We start from the raw sequence: 21,126 nt of genomic DNA on the forward strand, positions 1-21,126 counted from the left end.
GTTGAAGTCAAGTGGACAGCTCCAGCAGAAACCAGCGTTGAAAGGTTTTCAGCACTCCCAGTGGACAGCTCTGGCAGGACACGTAATGGTTAATGATGCCGTTTAGCTTAAGTTTTTCAAGAGACAAAAAAAGACCAAAAAGGGTATTTCAAGCTGTTTTAAAAGTTTTGAGTTTCTCACTTCTTCAGGTCTCCCAGTGGTCAGGGGATAAAAAACAGCCCAAAACTTTTCTAGGTTTGGGGTTTCAGCTTAGGCTCACCAGAGCTGGAGCTGCACATGAGTATAGAGTTCATAAGGGGTTCATGTTTGAGGAAAAACTAAAGAATAAAGTATGGTCCAATGAAACACAGAGTAAAATATTAAAAATGTTATATGTTATATTAAACAATCAGCAAAGCTTTAATGAAAAATTTGATAAAAATGTGATAAAATTTGACTAATAAGCAGCTTCTAGTCATCTCTGCCCCTCACACAGAACTAAAATCATTATCCAGCTTTTATGTGACGGTAACTGAATGAAAAAGTGACGGAGGAACAGATGTGCAGATGGACGGATGGACAAACGAGCAAACTGATGGGCGAAGCAACATGTGAATGAAGGAACAAACAAACGGACAATGTCCGTGTACGAACAGACGAATGAATGGGCGACAGGCAGCTACAGAAAGGTGGTCTAGCTTGCTAGCTTTTAGTTATGTTGGGTTAGCTTTAGCCTGCTAAGTTTCTCTGACTCTGAAACTGTTCTGTGTGGGAGGGGCAAGAGACGTCAGCCTTGCGATTGGTCGGGGGAATGCTCACGAAAACATTACCCAAGATTCAAAACACCCAGTTCACATGGAGAGGAGAGAAATATGGTGAAATATATAAGCCATTTTCTGGTCATTGGAACATTATTTAGAGCTTACTTAGCATGTTTACTGTTTTCCTGCAAGAACAAGATTAACCTAATTAGAAAGAAAACACCGATTTAGGTTCTCTGGGTCTTTGAGGTTACAGCTTTTCATGTAAACATATAGTGTTAGGAATTTAAAAGCCAATATGTATACAAAGGTAACAACTTGTTTAAACAGCCTGCTGTAAATGCTTTTTAGATGCTGACCTTACAATTAACCTCCATTTAACTAAACACCTATTAAATCGTCACTGTCAAAGAAAAACAAGTATCTCCAAAATGCTAACTTTACAGGAGAAGGCAAAAACGTTTTTATTTTTAATGCAAGGTAATGAAAGGAGATTTTATTCCAAACAATTTTGGAGCATTTCTATTGGTCCATTCATCATAAAATTTTCACATAATGTAAAGGAAAGCAACTGTGCTAAAATAATACAGAAAAATTAAAGTAGCCAAAAAAGATTAAGATACGTTTTTCTTTGGACAGCAACAAAATTCACCCTAATTTTCAGTGACTTTAACCCTGGTGTTAAGATATACAAAGCACCCTGATACAATCGCTGTCCCCTCCAGTCGCCCCCCTATATGTTACACAATATGCCTCTATCTGATAAATTACTCTAGGTGCTAGGACTGTCAATGGATATTTGAAACTTGGTAATATAATGGACTTTAAAGCAATAAGATATGAGAGGCCGTGTGTTACTCCACTTCACGTCATCTCTAAGAACACCCTTCACCGTGATAAAATTGCAGCAAGCCACAGCCTCAAGTGGCTTATTGCTTTTATAAAACAGCGGCAAACGTAAAATACGGTAAAATACACAATTTTTCAGAAAGTAATTTAATTAATAAGTTCTTATTATTAATAAGTGACATAAACAAGTATTCCGCCAAGAAATGTAGTTCCTTTAGAGTATGGTATCTTGTCAATCAACCATGGACCACTGAATGAGGAGAACGTTTGGTCATCCATTTGGCTGTAGAGGCTAGAATTTCTAAACTAGCTAGCTCACTATTTAGGGAGTAGAGAGCCATTTGGGATTGAGCCTCGGTTTGACACTACTTTTAACTGAAACACAAACATTTGAAGCATGCAAGACATTCAAATGACATTTCTTAGACTTTTACACTGCCGTTTTACAGTTAATCATACAGTAAGTACTTCAATTCAAGCCTGTGATATTAATGATGGAGTTGTTTAGGCTGTTAGCTAACTTTTAGCCTGTTAGCTAGCTGACCAGCCTAGTTCTAGTTAAGAACATACGTTTTCAGCCCCTCAGTTTAAACAAAAAACGGGTTCTTACTTCATCAGTGCACTCTGTGGTCCATGCGAGCAACATGAGAGAAAGATTATTCAAGCAATAGCACAAGGGTTTGTTTACATGTTGTGGTGCAGTAATACAAAGTTCGGTTGTTGTGAGGCGGTCATAGGTATGTGTATGTCATGGATTTCACAATGGCTTTGAACGCAGCTCAGCCAATCAGCTTTTAGGACCGGAATTATCCGTTTTATAAAGTTGATTATTCATAATACTACTACATGGACTGCAGTGCATACTGGTTATTAAGTTAATCTTAAGCTGAAGAAGGTGTCTTAAGGTGAATGGACTTTGGGACTCATTGGCTGGATTTGGCCATTTAAAGAGTTAATCACCTTTAATTTGAATAAAGAAAGTATTTAATATCTTAAAGCTCCCTCATCATTTGTACCGCGCTTTGTCATTCAGTTCACTGCACTGTAATGAAAACATGTCACATTTAGAGTGTTATGTTCTTTGACGTGTCCTAATAGGCTGCTATTAACTAATCAGCGCTGTGCCTGTATGAGCCAGAGCCTTAAAGCAGCAGTTGGGATGATGCTTTATTAATTGAACATGTGAGTGTTTGGATAAAGCCTTATTAATTGAATGTGTGCCTGTGATGCAGCAGTGGAGCTCTGAGGGCTGCTGGAGTTAACTCTCCCATCTGTAATTAATGTTCAATTAATGAGACTCTCTCTTTTACTGTTACACACTCTTCCGTCCAATAAAGAGCACAGCTGGACAGGCAGAGGGATCTGACCTGACTGGCCTGACCCACAGTGACCTGTCACCTCAGAAAGAGAGAGAGAGAGAGAATGAGGTAAAGAGAAGGATAAAGAGGGGAACAGTAAGAAAGAGAGAGGGAGACAGAGAATGGAGACTGACAGAAAGGGAGAGAATGAGGAAAAAAGAGAGAGATAAAGGGGTAAAGTGAGAAAGAGGGAGAGAATGAGGTAAAGAGAGAGACAGAGAGGGAAACAGTAAGAAAGAGAGAGGGAGAAAGAGAACAGAGAGACAGAGAGAGAACGAAGGAAAAGCTAGGGAGAAAGAGGGAGTACAGTGAGAGGGAGAGAGTGAGAGAGACAGAGAGAAAGCAAGAGAAAGATAAAGACAGAGGAAGAGAGAGACAAGGTAGAAAGAGAAAGAGAGAGAAATGAGAGAAAGAGAGAGAGTAAGTTATTGTTGTTATTATTATTATTATTATTATTATTATGATTTAAAAAGATGCATTTATACTACTACTACTACTACTACTACTAATAATAATAATAATAATAATAATAATAATAATAATAATATTGCTATCATTGATGTGGTTTTGCTTATACTAAAATCATTATTGTTGATTTTGTATTGTTAATGTTGATATTGTATTTTGGCAATATTGTACTTGATACTGTCAAACTGAAGCTAACTTAACCTGAACTGACCTGAGAGAGAGAGAGAGAGAGAGAGAGAGAGAGAGAGGGATTAAATGCTGAGCACATGGATGTCACTCCTCAGGTCAAACACAGCTGGTATGTGCAAGTTAAGCTTGGACGTGTTTAGCCCTGCTGTGGCCTCTCTGTCCACACTCTTTCTCTCTCTCACACACACACACACAGCAGGGCTTCAGGAGAGCAGACGGCTGTCATTATGCTGCACTCACACTCAGACGCTCAGACGCTGCTGTGTATTGTGTTGTCTCATAATTACTTTTGCGGGGCTTTGATCCTTTTGCGCTTCGCAATTAGTCGAAGCCACTATTGTTCTTCGCTGAGCACCAGAAGTCGTTCTGCCTGCTTTTAAAAGGCCAGGTAGTGCATTAGATAATGAACAGCTTTGAAAATTGCACAGCTTTGTTTATGGATCAAAGTTAATGAGCGTGTCAGAAAGTCTCTTATTTGTTTCTCTGCGCTCTATAGAATCCATCATTTTTATTTCTTGCTATCTATATGACATTTCTCTCAGCCATATCTAGGAAACCTACATCCAAAACAATAATGAATTCTATCTCAGTTTACATATAATTATAATAATAATTCAATTATTTGCTTCGATTTAATCTGAGAGATGAGAATTGTGTGGGATTTTTGTTTTATTTCATTTCTGCCCTCTTTTATTTTTTATATTTTATTTATTTATTGGTGTTATAGAATTTATATGCTCTAATCAAGTTACATTGTTTTTGTTCTTAATGTTAACTGAAATTTTTTTTTTACATTTTACTGTTTAATTGCATGTTATTGTACGTCTTAGAGGGCACCCATGAGATCTTAAAGAATGTAAATGAATAATAATAATAATAATAATAATAATAATAATAGTAGTAGTAATTTTTCATTCCTGTCCTCTGTCCTTTATTTGTAGACTTTTATATATATATATATATATATATATATATATACATATATATATATATATATATATATAAATATATATAGGTGATATGTGTATATACTTATATATGTCAAAAGTGTACAAATAAAGGAAAATATACAGAAAGACAAAGTAAAACAATGCAAAAAAAAAATACTGATAAATAAAAGTAAATAAAATGTAATTCCTGAGAGGCATATTCTATATTGTCCATATTAACTATACATGTACTGAAAGTTACCCATTAATTGCATATCATCACTGTTGGAACAAAGTCTTGTATTTTATTATTTGAAAATACCAGCAGCCCTTTACATTGCATTCAAATTTTAGGATAAATGAACCAACAGAAACAGTCCAAACCTGCCTGGAATAAAATCACTTTATATTTATTTACATTTAAAGTTATGAATGTTTTTCCTTCTGCTGTAAAGTTACCACTTTGGAGAAACAAGGTTTTCTGACAGTGACAATATAAATTATTATGTGTGCAATAACTATTTCAGTAAGTAAACAGTACTTTCACTGTAAGCAGAAACAGACAATAGAGAGAACAAGCTGTTAGAACAGATGAAAGCTTTGCGTATGTATGCTTTAGCTGTGGTCTACTGCAGCTGGATAATAAAGCACCCTGACTTGTGTGAAATCTGTGTCACCTTGAACAGCGGAAGATGCTACAATGCATTAAAGAGCTGGAGTCCCCATGGAGCAGTTTCGGTTGAAATAGGATGCAGTGTAGGACACAGCGACATTAGTGACCGTCATAACCTAATGAATCATAATCCTTTCATCACTGACTGTGTAGAGAATCAGTAGCATAATTGGTTTTGGTCAGCTGTTAGAAATGGGAGGAGCAGCAGGGCTTTCTACTGAAACTGCCAGTCCTTGCACGCTGCACAATGCACTATATCATCAACGTGCCCACTGTAGCCCCTAGACCACATCTGACTTGTGTTTGGCCTAGTAGATCACATAGATCTGTATACAAAATGGGGAATTCTTCACTATTTTTTCTAAATTTCTGCATAATTAAACCCTTAAGAGCCGTTCAGAGTGGTTCACTAGGGTGGCGATAGGAACCAGACGTCTGAAGTGTTTGTTGCTGCATGAGAGGCAGGAGCTTTGACAGCATCATGGACACTTTGCTCATGAATTTCTTGATGTTTTGGGGCTTTTTGTCACACTGTTGTGAAGAAACATTGGTCCTTTATCCAAATACACAAGCTTTCTGTAGCTAGCTCTTCTCCTCATACAGAGGCGGCGCTCAAAATAAATCACACAGATGGTAAAGTAGACCTGTTTGTGTGTGTTTATCTTTGACCCATGCCTGCAGCGCAGCGCAGTGTCAGCAGCCCTCAGCAGTGTTGCAGCACTGCACCTGTGCACCTTAGCTCCCCTCAGAGCAATGACTGACCCCTCATCTAACATATTAAAATCAGCCACACCACCTCTATACTGAAAACAGCACTTTATTTAGCCACAGCAGAGTTTCACCACACAGAATTACTGCTCTGATACTGTCAAACATCATAAAACATGATAGAAAATACTGCAATGGCTGTTCAGTAGATAGATAGATAGATAGATAGATAGATAGATAGATAGATAGATAGATAGATAGATAGATAGATAGATAGATGAATAGATGAATAGATGGAAATAGAAACAAATATTTCCATTCAGCCTATAACAATATAGCCCCGCCTATTCATAGGGATTACTGGTTATAAACCTGGTTATAAGGATTATTCCAACTTCAGCCTGGACTGCTTTTTGAATGAGGCAGAATACAAGACAGCCAATTAGAACTGAACTCATTTACATATATCAGTCTTAAAAGCACAGTAACATAAACAGCCTGTTGAATACTGACCTTGTCACGTACAAATAAATTATGGCTTTTTTTGGTAAATAAAACCTCATAAACAAAAACTAAATGAAATGTGTGATGCATGATTCGGCCCATTTAAGTGCATTCTTCAGAGAACCTAGGTGTGAGAGAGAAAGAAACACTGAAGAGAGTCTAGATATTCATTAAAGGTTAGGTGCGGCTTTATTTGGGCGTGGCTCTTAATGCAGGAATATGATAATCATCTCCAGGCCAGCTCAGCACCTGGGCTTCCTAATATCTCCCTAAGTTCATGATGTATCTGAAATGTGCTGCTCTCTGACATCCAAGTGACAGAGGTTTATTTCTGTCAAATCAGCACTTCCCCATCATAATCTCATTCACTTCTCGACACTGATGAACTGCGGTTTGGCGTGCATGCACTAATCTGTGCCAAGGCTCTGACCTGCCTTGCAGATGGTGTAGTGCTCCTCCTTGCAGGTTCTAATTGAAGTGTGCAGTAGGTGCTGTGAAGGAGATCTTCTCCTCGATACCCTCTGGAGGCGCATCTTACACGTTTTGATGGAAGAGAGCGGAGGGTGAGAACTTGCTGTGAGCCAGGAGATAATTTAGACAGTTACACCGTAAAAATGAAAAACTACGAAGGCAGTCCTACTGGCCGTGGCGCCGGTGGCAAATGACGGCCATCATTTCATTCCCCATAGCCTCCATCACTGCCCTCCAGCTTTATGGCTCCATTTCCCTTCCTCTTCTTCCTTTATGTTTCTGTGGGTTATACTGACATTTTAACAGCTTTGTGAAATACTTGCTCTCCAACTAACTGCTATAAACTATGTGATAAACAAAGTATAGACAAACGTCTGAGAGATACAACAGCAGTTTGCTTTTGAGGAAGTTTTCAAGGTACTGAATAGAATTCACTTTTGCTTCACACTGTATCTCACTTCTCTGCTTTAAAGGGCCCAGAACATTTTTTGTTTGTCTCTAAACTTCTCTTATGAAGTTTTGTGTACCAAAAATGGTCAAAGGTTATTTTTACATGACCATTTTCCAACCTATCTTTATCCCTGATATTTGGACATACAGATATGTGTTCTTTAAACAACACTGATAGATAAAGGTATTATAAAGGTAATCACAATTCACAAATGAATGTAATGTGGTGCAGAAGTTGGTGGAAGTGGAGACAGGAATATAAGTGATATGATAAAGACATTAGATTTTACAAAACTTTGTTATACAGCATCAGATTACAAATCCAAAATTATCTAGCAGTGTACGATCATTGTGGTTTGCAACAACATATCCAAAGCAGAATATCAGAGCAGGGAAACACACTGCTTTCTGGGCATTAGAAATAACACGCCTTGTAATAATGCAGAAAGACTCACCTCTGACGTCACAGTTACTGCTCGAAAAGAAAAGATGCACAAAGATCTTTCACCTTGACAAACTTGTCAAAAAATTTTCTCTCAAAGTCAATCAATCCATGAATGAATTCAAGTGATAGCATAGCAAGGGCAGACAAGGAAAGCAGAAGAGTGTTTTTAGCTATACTTGCAGTTAGCCATGGTAAAATCTTCTGGCTGGTGTTGTCAATCTCGTTTAATCTCTAATTTCCGCTGTAATAGCAGGGCACACATTTTAACTTTTATTACGTTTTCGACTTGACTCATTATATTGTCTTGCTATTATGAGTGGCTAACACAACTGATGGGCTAGCTGTGTAGCGATGCCCACACCCTAAACGACGTTTACTAAAGGTCTGGGCATAGGTAAGTTTATTATTTTTTATTGGCTTCTCTCAGCATGGGGCCAACGTGATCGCACCCCAAAGCTGGTTGTTGAAAGCATGTTGAACATGCGTTTTTAACTGCTAACTTTGTTCGGCGAACGCTGACGGGCGGTCCCACGCTGACCAAACCAAGACTGCTAAGAGAAATAGGTCATCTACTGGCATTTACACAACAGGTACAGGAAGATATTCGGAATGTATTTGAAAGTGCTACCATTGTCATATATAACAAACACATAACAGTTACGAAGACGACCCAAAATTACTCCGAAAAAAGTCTGGTTCCATTGACTTACATTAAATGTAAAGTAGGTTTTTTCCTTCTCCTGTGAAGTTACCATTTTGGAGATATATTTGTTCTGACAACATGTATATTATTGATCATGTTGTGCACTGCTCTATAGCGCCATTCGGTGGGACCAGGCCCCACCGAACCCTGATGTAGAGACGCCACTGTAGCTGATACAATTTAAGGTATTACCATCAATCTAAGTCTCAGTTATTTAAATTTTATCCAAATGTTGTCAACGATCAGTATGAGAGATGTTAAAGTCCCTCTCTACGTAAATTTTGGTCTGACTATTCTCAGATAATGACAAAGGTTTTGGGTTTCAATGTTAGTATGAATTCACTTCTTTATTGGCGAGATGCCGTATTCTATTATTTTGGAAGTCTTCAAAACCCCCTTCTATCTAATTATGGCTCCATGATGTTATGCATTTTCCCAAACTGGAGAAGATCAGATTTTTTTTTACTTAGACAATTTATTGATGGAATGTATGGAAAGTCTTTGAGTGTGAATGTGTATGTGGGTGTTGTATTGTAGGGTGACTGTAAACATAAACCTTAAGGTTGCTAGTGGATAGAGTTATTGGATGCTGTTCATTGTTTTGTTTATTATTTATTGTCCTGCTTTTCTCTGCTTGTTTTGATGTGTTTGTCCGAATTCTCAAAAAAAATAAAGGTGGTATGATTTAACAAGAGACACTTAGAATTGACATCTTTGCCATCTTTTATTTGAGTGAAATAAACAGAAATACATTTTTCTCATACACCCATACATACATCACTACTTTAAACATATCAGATAGAAATCAGGTGCACCCGATCAGGCGCTAATGATTAGAACACTGTTAGAGACTATCTTGGAGGAACCTATCTGATTTAAACCTCATATCTGCTCTGGTTTGCTCTTTGTTATTGCAGTGTGTGGTATCATCATGCCCAGATCAAAAGAGCTCTCTGAAGCCTGCAGAAAGAAGGTTGTAGATGCCTTTGAGTCTGGGAGGGGGTTTAAGAAGATCTCCAAAATATTGGAAATCAATCATTCCACTGTCTGGAAGATCATCTAAAAGTGGAGAAGATTTAAAACCACTGCCAACTTGTCCAGGCCAGGCCGCCCCAGCAAATGTAAAGGTTCAGTAAGCAATGTTAATACAATACAATTTTTTTGTCAAATTTAGCAAATCTCCATTCTGTGTGAGTGCCAGAAAAAATCTGGAGTTTGTACACAGCCCTAGCTCTGCAAATGGAAAATAACGTGGTTCAGAACAAACGGCACAACACTGTTCCAGCCAATCAGTGACAGGAGGCATTCGTGCTGTTGCACAGAACAGAGGGGAGGGGAGGGACTACGTGCTGAACTCCATGCTTTGTCAAGAAGGAGAGATGGCTGAGTAACAGTCAAAGAGAAGATCTGAAGAACAAAGATTGAGAAAAAGTTCTTAGATCAGGCAAGGGCAAAGAGCCATGTCAACATCAGGGAGGCATTTCAACTGTGGAAAGACATTTGAGAGTTGACGAGGCTGTAATTGACATCCTATTTGCCAGCTTCATGTTCGAATTTTCCCGTTCCACCTTAAATAGTGCAGCAGTTATTAATGTAACGGCTGAGGTGCTAAAATGTAACTGTCGACATCAAAGGCACAAAAGGAAAGTTCAAACAAGAAGTTGGTGAAAAAGAAGCCTCATCAAGAATTATAAGGCATGAAAAGGGATGAGGAGGTTGCTCTGTTTCTGCTTGACAGGTGGGTTATATTAACTTATTTTCTCTATTTCACAGAACCACTACTTAGTGGTTCTGTGAAATAGAGAAAATAAGTTAATATAAGTATTGCTATGTCTCATTTGCTAATGTTTGTGATAGATACTCCCAACTGTTTAGCTTGGCAGTAGCAATTGTAGCAACAGTTTGCTAACGCACAACTTAGCTAATGTTAGCTACATTTCTCACTATGTCATTGTTCGCTCTAATGTTATATCATGATATTTGTCCATACAACATTTGTGAAGGGTTTCATGGCCACAAAGATATAAAAACAAGTTTGTTAGTGCATTGTCACTTGCCTTGGCTTCTGAAGGACCACTGAAGGGAAAGGTGTATTTGTTTTGCTGTTGACTTCAAATATCAACATGATAATCGCTGACTCCACCTTTAACTTGAGAATAGATAGTAAGAAGCTTAAAGAAGTCTAGGAACCCCAAACTGTCATCACAGGCTCTGCAGGTAGCTCTTGCTGTTGTTGAATGTGCATGCATCTACCATTAGAACAAGACTGTACAAATTTGACCTACATAGGAAGTGTGCCAGAAGAAAGCCTTTGCTGTCTAAAAGAACATCAAAGTAAAGCTAAAATTTGCCAATAAATATATAGGCAAGGACAAGGACTTTTAGAGCAACGTGCTATGGACAAACATGTTAAAGAGGAAATTGTTTGGCCACAGTACCAGAAGCCGTATTTGGGGAAAACCACAGCCGACATTTATTTAGAGGAACCTCATATCAACTGTAAAGTGTAGTGGTGGAATTGGTTTTGGGACTCTTTTTGCAGCCTCAGGGTCTGGCCAACTTGCAGTCATAGAATAAGCTACGAATTTTGTTCCATACCAAAGAGTGCCTGTTGAAGCTGAAGCAGAAGACCTTCCAACAGGATAATGATCCCAAACATACAAGTAAATCCAGCAAGGAATGGCCCAAAAGGAAGAAATGGAGGATTGTGGAATGGTCTAGTCATAGACCATTGCAGGAATCCCCTCAAACATTGCACAGATGAAGGAATTCTGCATGAAGTAGTTTTCAAAAATTTCTCACAGTAGATGTCAGAAACTAGCAGACAGTTATAGGAAATGGCTACTTAAAGTTGTTCCTGTAAAGGCGTTTCAGAGGGTGGCCTTCTTCATATGATTGTAAATGACTGCCCTAAATTGAGCATCTTTCAAAAAACAGTCTTACCGTGATATTCTTTTTAAACAGCAAAGACCTCATGACCTAAGTGTTAATGGACGGAGCTAAACTGCTATAGGCTGAATAGGTGGATATATGTAAATTCATTAGTTTTTATGACATCGCAAAAACAACTTGGACTATTTTTACAGCTTAGTTTCCATTTATGGAAAAACCCCAGCAACACTGCTGTGTCTGATCCACTCGTACTGCCACAACATACACTAACACACCACCACCATGTCGGTGTCACTGCAGTGCTGAGAATGAGCCACCACCCAAATAATACCTGCTCTGTGGGGGTCCATGGGGGTCCATGGGGGTCCATGGGGGTCCTGACCACTGAAGAACAGGGTGAAAGGGGCCTAACAAAGTATGCAGAGAACAGTTGGACTAGAGTTGACAGTGGTCTTATATGGTAAGTGGAGCTGATAAATGGACAATGAGTGTAGATACAAGGACGTATAAGTTCAGCAGCATGCCTTTCACAGGAAAAGCCTTCAGTCTACATTTCAGCACCATGGACAGTGCACCAGTGAAACTTCAACTTAATGTACCCTTTCATTTTTTTTCCTCACAGCTTTATTTACGTAATAAATGAATATTCAAGGATAAAGTATACTTTAAAAATTCAAAAAGGGCCAGTTTCATCATGCAGAAGTTAGTCATCCAGTCGTGAAGTCAACATAATCTATTTTACACTCAGGATATGAATCAAAAATGAAAAGTTCTCTCCATCTCATCTGAAATATATTTTGCTGCCAAATCCAAAAGCGCTGGAATGGTTACTTCCTCCTTTTTTTTTTTTTTTTCAATTTTATCCATTTACTTACTATCTCACAATCTCTTGGCGAATCAAAGGACGGAACATTCTGCCTTCACAAGTCGTGACCTGCCCCAGCAGAAATGCTACAATGTCTGATTTCTCTCATTTGTCGCAGTTAACGTGGTGGAGTTGGCTGCTGTCCTTGGAGCGGTCTTTGCTGAAAGACTGCGGGTGAATGCGAGAGGGAAATTCAGCCTTGGACAGCTTTACCTGCCACCTGTGTGGAGAAAAAGCTTCAGCTGCAACCTAACTCGGAGATCCAGAGAGAGATCAGCCTGAAAGGGGGGAATCAAACACCATCCTTGGGCCTCTGACTCATCTGGAGTTACGTAACACATTGACGATGCTGAAGATAGATGGTTGTCCTTGCAGGAGGATACAAACTTGGTCTGACTTGGATTTTACTTTAAAAAACCTTTTGTTAAAGAAAGCGATGACTTTGAAGAATCACTATTAGCTACCTAAAGAACTTTTCAATGAATGGTTCCTGAGATGAGTGAGCTTGAAGAACTTTTTCAAAGTCTCAAGAACATCTGTGCAATGTAAAGCTCTATTCCATCAGCCTTGCAGCAAAATTCAAACATTGAGATGGAAACTAAGTCATTCAGAGTGGTTTGGTGTGAAATGCTCCGTTCTAGAGAAACTTACTGAGTCAGAATTGTTTACAGCGGTGGTGATAGGAACCTCAAGAGGTTAATGCCTCTAAAATCTTTGTCACAAAATGTTACTACACAGAATGGTATGAATCTGCTGAACTGTAAAAAAAAAAAGTGTTTCACTGTGAAAGTACTGTAAAATTTAATGGTCAATACCCGGTTTTTTATTTACAAAAAAAATGCATGTGAATAAACCATACATTTACCATATTTTAAGACTGCTGTTGTCAACAAGAATGTAAATTTACAAAAAAATTTTCACCTTTATTTCACAGAAAATTGCATTTATTTTAACAGTTGTTACCATTGTTATCATGGTAAAATACTGTAAGTCAGAATAACTAGTTAAACTAGTGAAACTATTGAATTATTGTAAAAGACAGTTTTACTAATAAATTAAATGACTGTAATTTTACAGATTTTTACTATTCAGAAAACACTTACTTTTAATTAACAAGTTTTGTCTGGCACCTTGCTGACGGACTTTTTTCTGTTTTTATTTTATTTTTTTACAATAGTTTTAAGATAAGGTTTTGTCCCAAATCGTATTGTTTTAAAATCCATTCATGCAGAGTCATATAAGGCAAAATAGTAGCTAAAGATAACTTCAAACTTTTTTCAGATTTTACACTATTTTATCATTATAAACATTTAATATAAAAACTCAGAAGACTTGTGTAGGTTCACTCTTAGTTTTGGATAGCAAATAAAATGGCTACATTTGTGTCATCATTGTGACTCCTGGTTCCTTTCACCACCACTGTAAAGAAATCTGAGTTGTTAAGTTTCTCTACAATGAACCATTTCACATCAAACCACTCTGAATGACTTTGTTTACATCTCTACGGTTTTAATTATGTAGAAGGTTTGAGAAATTGATGGACCGCCTTAAACTCTCCAGACATCTGGTTCCTATCACCACCACTGTGAACAATTCTAGCTTACGTTTTTCTAGAATGGAGCATTTCACAGCAAACCATCTTTAAAACATATATAAGCTAAGAACCATTTATGAATCTGTAAGAGTGCAGATGGGAGCACATTCATGTTGTATTATGATGATGATTGGTTTCCAATAGATTACACCTCTGTTATTTATTAAAGACTTCATGTTTATGAATACATTATTGTATTTTGATAACATCAGTTGATCAATAAATATTCTCATTCACAAAAGCTCCCTCATACAGTCAGGCAGATTGAAATTTCAAACCTGAATTTCTAAAACTCTCTTCACCAGCGCTTGCTGAAGGAAAATGACTTTGAGGAACGTGGTATTTCACAGCTGTGCATTGTTTTCATACATCAATACTCCAATAAGTTTAACCTTTCCCATAATGCCGCACAAATGACTGGATCAATAGCCCCACATGGATGTGTTTCTGAATGTGCTGCTAATGAAGTGTCAGCAGCGTGCTTCACACCTAAACTGTCTGACATTAGAAACAATTTTCACCCTATTCTTGCTGCGCACAGGCTCCTGTAATTTCCACCGAGCTGGAAAGTGAAAACTTTATTGAAGAGCAGGGAAAACAATTAACTGAAAGCTCAGATTCCTCGTAATCTTGTTTTGATATCGCGTTTGATTAAAAAGAGCCCCGCGGTGCCAGCAGAAAGGCCGCCAACAAGAACTGATTTAAATACCTCAAATATCTCTGATACAAGGGAAGAACTAACTTAGGACCTTAATCTGAAGCTGCACTCAATTTGGTTGGACACAGTTTGTGGAAAGGTCCAGATTTCTCCCATTTAGTGCTGAGCTAGGATCTGTTTATGCATTTTACATCCAAATAAACCCAATTATAAGAACAGGAATCTGCCACAGATTAACCCCTCAAGCAATCTGTCAAGAAATGCTTGTTAAAGTTACAGTTGTATGAAAAAGTTTGGGCGCCCCTGGTCAAAAAAGTTTTGTTGATTTCCTAAGTGAAAGTAAGTCAACACATTTTTCTGCAAATGTTTGTGTCTATTTATTCGCTGAGTTTAACATATTGGAAAAAATAAAATATAAAGTATAAAATGTGCCATAATTTTTGCATGGCCCTTTTTTGTCAATATGTTAAATTCAGCAAATAAACAGTAACTGTGCATTAAAATGTGCAGAAGTGTGTTCTGTGTAGATGATATGTTAACTTATTTTCACTTAGAAAATCAATGAAGCCTGTAATTTGACTGGGGTACCCGAACTATAGATGCACACTCTTGAAGGGGAACTCCACCAAATTTTTGTCTAATAATGAAGATATAAACAAGCTAATTAGAAAGGTTTGCTGTGAAATGCTCCATTTTAGAGAAACTTGCCAAGTCTGAATTATTCATAGTGGTGGTGATAGGAACCAGACATCTGAAAAGTTTGATGCCTCTACAAGCTCCCTCATAGAAAGATGTTACACTAAATGGTCACAAATATGTGGACAAAGTTTTGGCCTAAAATGTATTCTGATCCATTTTTTCATTTAATGCATGGCGGAGGGGTACATAAAGGGCATTGTGAGCATGGCCATTACTAGCTATAAGGACGCCGAGGTCAGAAGGGTTTTAAGAGATTTAGTGTGGAAAAAAAATGACATAAATATCCAATGAGCAGTGACTGGTTCTCAGCTGACCTCAGAACAGCTGTGGCTCAGCCATAAACATGACTGCTTGCTCTGTTTATCTATGTTTGAGCCGCTACACTGCCCTGAGTACCAGAGTAACTTCGACTGCTTGAAATGTTCAGGTATGCAGCACATATGCCATAGGCTAACATATAACATCGCTATGGTAAAAGAATACCTAGCTTATAGTTTATGAGCGCAGTTAACACATTAAGATTTTAAAATGCAAACCCTGTGTTTCATTTTTGTTTGGACTGCTCGTAATGTTGCTGGCTAAATCAGCGTGCTCTCTTATCTCCAGTAACTGCTCAGTTTAGGCTACAGACTCCGTTGTTGGCTATATTGGTGATTAGATGAGAAATTAAAGTTGCATTGTGTTACCTACACATAACATACTACAACCAACATGAGAAAGTTCACTGTTAACTAGTATAGTGATGGTATAGAATGATAGCTAACATTTTTAAATCATTATCAAATTATCATTATCCGTTTCAAATCAGTTTATGGAACAGTAATAACAGTTTATGGAAGAATGAGGGGATGGGGGAAGGAACTAATGAAAGGAAAAGATGCATAACAGTTATGGATGGGTAAAAAAAGGAGCAATGATTTGGGAAAAAAACCTAAAGGAGAAACCTATGTTTGGTGTAATACTCATATTCGGCAGTTGATTTTCCGTGAGACGTAGGTCACATTTATGCAAAATGGACCTCACTAAAATTTTCATCCTAGTTATGACCCTGGTTGTGAGGCAAAAGAGTCCCCAAAGAATAGTCAGATATGTTGCCTGATGCCTGAGACATTATTTTATGATACTTTTGAGAAGGTTTTGACCTAAAATGTACTGTATTTTTAAAAATCTATTCAGGGCAGTGAGATACATGCAAGGCAAAATAGTCCCCAAAGAAAAGGTATTTTTTCACATTTACCACTTCCTATCACCACCACTGTGAACAGATCTGACTTAAGCTTCTCTACGATGAACCACTTCAAATCAAACCACTTTGAATGAATCTGTTCACATCTCAAAGACTGAATCATGCAGAAATTTGAAAAATAGGTTGAATTCCCCTTTAAAAACAAAGATGCTTATAAGGATTCTTTGGAGCGATATGACAGAAGAAGCACCTTTAGTTCTAGAAAGAGCATTTCAATGAACAGCTTTAAAAAGTGATGGTTCTTCAGGGAACTAGTAGAGGTTCTTCTATGGCAGAGAAGCCCCTTTTAGCACCCTCATTTTAAGAGATTTAGAGCGAAATTGCTAAATAAATTACTAAAATGCTGCACAAACTGCTTCGTCAAAATGAGTGAGTGATCAATAAATGCTTTAGACAGTCATACAGGCTGAACAGTGTTCCTGATTTGACTACATAGCAATATAAAAAATAATGCTGTAAACTGGCAGTATTAGGCTACCTCACATGACTCTGGTTGTCTTCATCACATAATCTGCTAAAGGCAATGTCTCCTCTGTCATGAATAAATAATGGCAAACATCCAATCATGACGCAGCACTATAAAAACATTTAGTCTCAAACGTTCCCTAATGTTATTTTAATGAGAAATGCACCTGAAGGTAGAAAAGGAACATGACTAACCATCCAAAATCCCTGACTACAGCACAGGCCATTTATTCCTGCCCGTTGAGTGTGTATTAGCAATAAACTGTAGCTGTTTGTTGTTTGTTTTGTATTTCCCAGGTATACAGCAAGCAACACATTAACCCTTATACTGTAACAAATATCAACTTGTTGGTTTATGTAACTTTTTGTTGGTAATCAAACAAAGAACTTGAAAAATGTTGGGTTTCAATGCTCATTTTAGTCCTACACAGTCTGCCTCAGTATTAGAAACACATAAAATACTTCTATATAATCTATATTTTGCCGTTTAATTTCAACATGAAATGCTTCAATTAATTTTTTGTTGATTAAACATCAAATAGTAGCTTAACAGAACAGCAATCTGTGTCTTACATTCTATCATGTAAACTTCTACTAACATCCCACTTTTGACTCATCACTCTGTAGAACATTTTTCCAAACTGCTTGGGGGTCATCAAGGTGTTTTTTGCCAAATGTGAGACAAGCCTTCATCTTCCTTTTTATTTCCAGTGTTTTTTGTCTTGCAGTTCTGCCATGGAATCATGACCACTGACCTTATCTGAGGCGATCGCAGCCTGCAGTTTCTTAGATGTTTCAGATGTTTGCCTGGGTTCTTCCTAGATTAGTCATTACTGTGCTCTTGGAGGAATTTTAGCAGGCTGGAAAGAACATTTAAGAAGATTCATCAGTGTCCCAATTTTTCTCCAGTGGGAGGTAATGGCTCACACAGTGGTCCATAGAATGGCCTTAGAAATGGCTTTGTAACTTCCCAGATGAATATATTTCAAAAATGTTCTTTTCTGGAATTGTTGAGACCTTTTAACCACTTAAAAGGCCAGGGCCCACCAGCAGGCCCATAGTTGTACTACACATTTCTATGATGTAAGAACAGCTCAGCTAGTTCGTAGTCTGTGTAGTTACTGAATAACAAGTTTCAGTATGTCATAAGCCTGGGATTTTAAGAGGTTAACCTACTTCACATTGCTGAAAATATTCTGTTTAAGTGATATTTAGACTAAACAGGGCTCGAAGTAATCAAACCGAGTGTATCTAGTTTAACTGATCCCAATTATCAACTAAATGCAGTTAACTGAGGAACTAAGGGGGCAATTACTTTTTCACACAGGGTCAGTTGGTGTTGGAGATTATTTTTCTTTTAATAAATGAAATGATCATTTAAAAACTGTATTTTGTGTTTACTCAAGTTGTGTCTGTCTTATATTAAATTTGTTGAAAATCTTCAATGACATGACAAATGTGCTAAACAAAATAGAAGAAATCGAGACAGGGCATATATTTTTCATGGCACTGTAGCTCTGGAATAAATGATGACTGTTCCTTGTACGTTCATTTAAAAATAGAAACTTTGAAGTGAAGTTTTAAAGGCTTCTTTAATTTCTTGACCAAAGCGTCTCGGGTTTGGCACCGTGTTCTCTGACTCATCTATAACAGTGGGAGTATAAGGGTCTGTAAAGCTTCCAGATTGAGTTCAGGCTTTCATCTCTCCTACCTGCCCCCCTGGATACCACACTGAAAGTGCATGTGATGAAAAAAAGGGATGGAAAATAACATTCACACATGGCCTCCCTCCTAAAATAGATGCACCTGATGATCCGCACTGAACCTCTTTGAAAGAATTTTTTCTGCCTAAAAAAGAACCCACAGTAAAAGGTTCATTCTTCTATGGCAATGGTCGCCAACCCTGATCCTGCAGAGCTACTTTCCTTCAACCTGCATTTAACCTGGTGCCCCTACCTCACCAAACACTAATGCATCTGACCCAGCCAATCGGGAACCTCTGAAGAAGATAATTAGCTGGAGCTGGTGTGGCAGGTTGTGGTTGGAACTACACCCTGCAGGAAGGTAGATCTCCAGGGCCAGGGTTGGAGACCAATGTGCTACAGTGACGAGCAGAAGAACATTAAAAGAGTGAAAAGGTCTTTAATCGAGGAGACTGTGAATGTTCTGAACTCTACAGCAGTTTCTACAGAAAAAGGAAAATGACTACATGCAGCGGCCCCAAAAAGTGTTTGGAAACTTCATTCAATCATGGGTAAACTTTAATGAAGTTCTGAAGGTTACTTCATAAAAGGTTTAACGAAGTAATATTTGCTTCAAGTCTGGGGCTGTTTTTCCTATAGTGTTGGTAAACTTGTTTTCACTGATGGGGTCATGAACTCAGAAGTATACAAAGGTTTTTTGGTTGTAAACCTGCAGAAGTCTGCAAAGAAACCGCTACAATAATGATCTGAAACTCACCAGCTGCATTTTGAAAGAACACTTTACCAAAAAAGAAAATGACAGTCATGGAACGGTCTGTTTAACCCCTTAATTCTCTTGCTTGTTACATACTAAGGCTTATTATTCAGTAACTACAGTGACTTCAATGCAAACTGGTTGAGCTATTCTTAGGTTATAGAAGTATGTAATTAAACTTGGGGACTGTCGGTGGGCCCTGTCCATTTAAGGGATTAAAATAAATGCACTTGGTTTAACATTTTGGTTCTTAACACAATGAGCATAAATGTCCAAATACTTTCTGGGGGCCACTGTAGATGTTAGAGACCAAGATAGCTGACATACACAGGAAATAAAAGCCATTTGGCCACCATATTGACGTATCTGTCCTGCATTGTCTATGAAAATTGTCACTACTAAAACACATATTTTCTGCAATTAAGTAAACTTTTTTTATGTTTTAATTAAAAAAATATGATTTTATGTGTGTATTAAGCTGTGTTAATAATCATGTACTTGCTAGCATTTACAAGTTCTGCTCAAAACTAAATAAAAAGTTTGGGAAGTGTTGTTGTTGCATTGGTAGTGACGAAATGGAATCACGGAGTCATTTTAACAAAAATTAGTAAAGTAATTTTAATGAATAAGTATGAAATTGTAATAAAATAAACATAATTCAGGTAAAGTGTCACTCAAACCAAAAGGATTTTAATGTGCAAATGAGTTAAAGGTCTGAAATGTGTTTTCAATTCTGAAACCAATTTATGTAGAATGAGCCATATATTTATAAGCACAAATATTTTTCAAAAACAAAATTGATTGAGAAAAAAGTATTCAGACACTACAAATGAATAACGCTGCAAAGCCGTTGTTGACAATTACAGCTTTGAGTCGACTATGGTAAGAAGTAAATTGCTTTTTTTTGCAGTTGTGGTTCAGTTTTGATCCATTTCTCTTAGCAAACCACTGCTAATTCCCAATAAATCTTCAATGAGATTCAAATAAAAAGAAGTACCTTCACTGTCTTTTTTTCTAATCAGTTATTTGTATTGTATGTTTGGGGTTTATTGTCTTGTTGAAAAAACCTTCTTGTCTCTACATTGAGTTGGCTGATAAAATCACCTGCTCCTCTAATATGTCCTAGTACATCACCCCATTCATAGTTCCTTCTGTGACATGTAATGCCCCCCATTCACAGAGAAGCATCCCCATATCATGATGCTCCCACCTCCATGCTTCACTGTGGTGTTCTTGGGATCGGGATGAATTCGGATATATACTAGAATTATACTGAATAACAAAAACAATATATTTTTTTATATTGTGATAAGAACTGAATATTTGTTTTTGAATTGTTCTTTTAAAACAATCCAAAGCACACAGCAAATGATGAACAAAGCATTTATCTAATTTTTTGTCTGTTAACACCACTAAAACTAAAAATTGATATTGTGTAACACAAATGCCAGGATATCAGAACAGACAATATAATGCCCAGTAGTACTCTGAGGCATAGTTGGGCTCTTCCTTGTTTTTATGTTGTTTTCCCCTTTGGTTTTCCACAGTGCACAGTATGATAGAGATGTAACAAGTGCAGTCTGGCTTTCTCTATCGTGATGAGCACTGTTGGTGACCTTTAGTTGTTGTGGATGGTTTCAGGTGCTGATGTGCAGCAGTGTCACTGTCCAACGTCCTCACAAGCGTACACAGCCCTTCACTGCTCTGACAATTGTCTGCCCTTGACTCCTTCCACGTTTTAATTAAAAAAGCTGATGACTGCA

This window comes from Colossoma macropomum, unplaced genomic scaffold (genome assembly GCF_904425465.1).
Source record: "Colossoma macropomum unplaced genomic scaffold, Colossoma_macropomum, whole genome shotgun sequence".
Taxonomy (NCBI): Eukaryota; Metazoa; Chordata; class Actinopteri; order Characiformes; family Serrasalmidae; genus Colossoma; species Colossoma macropomum.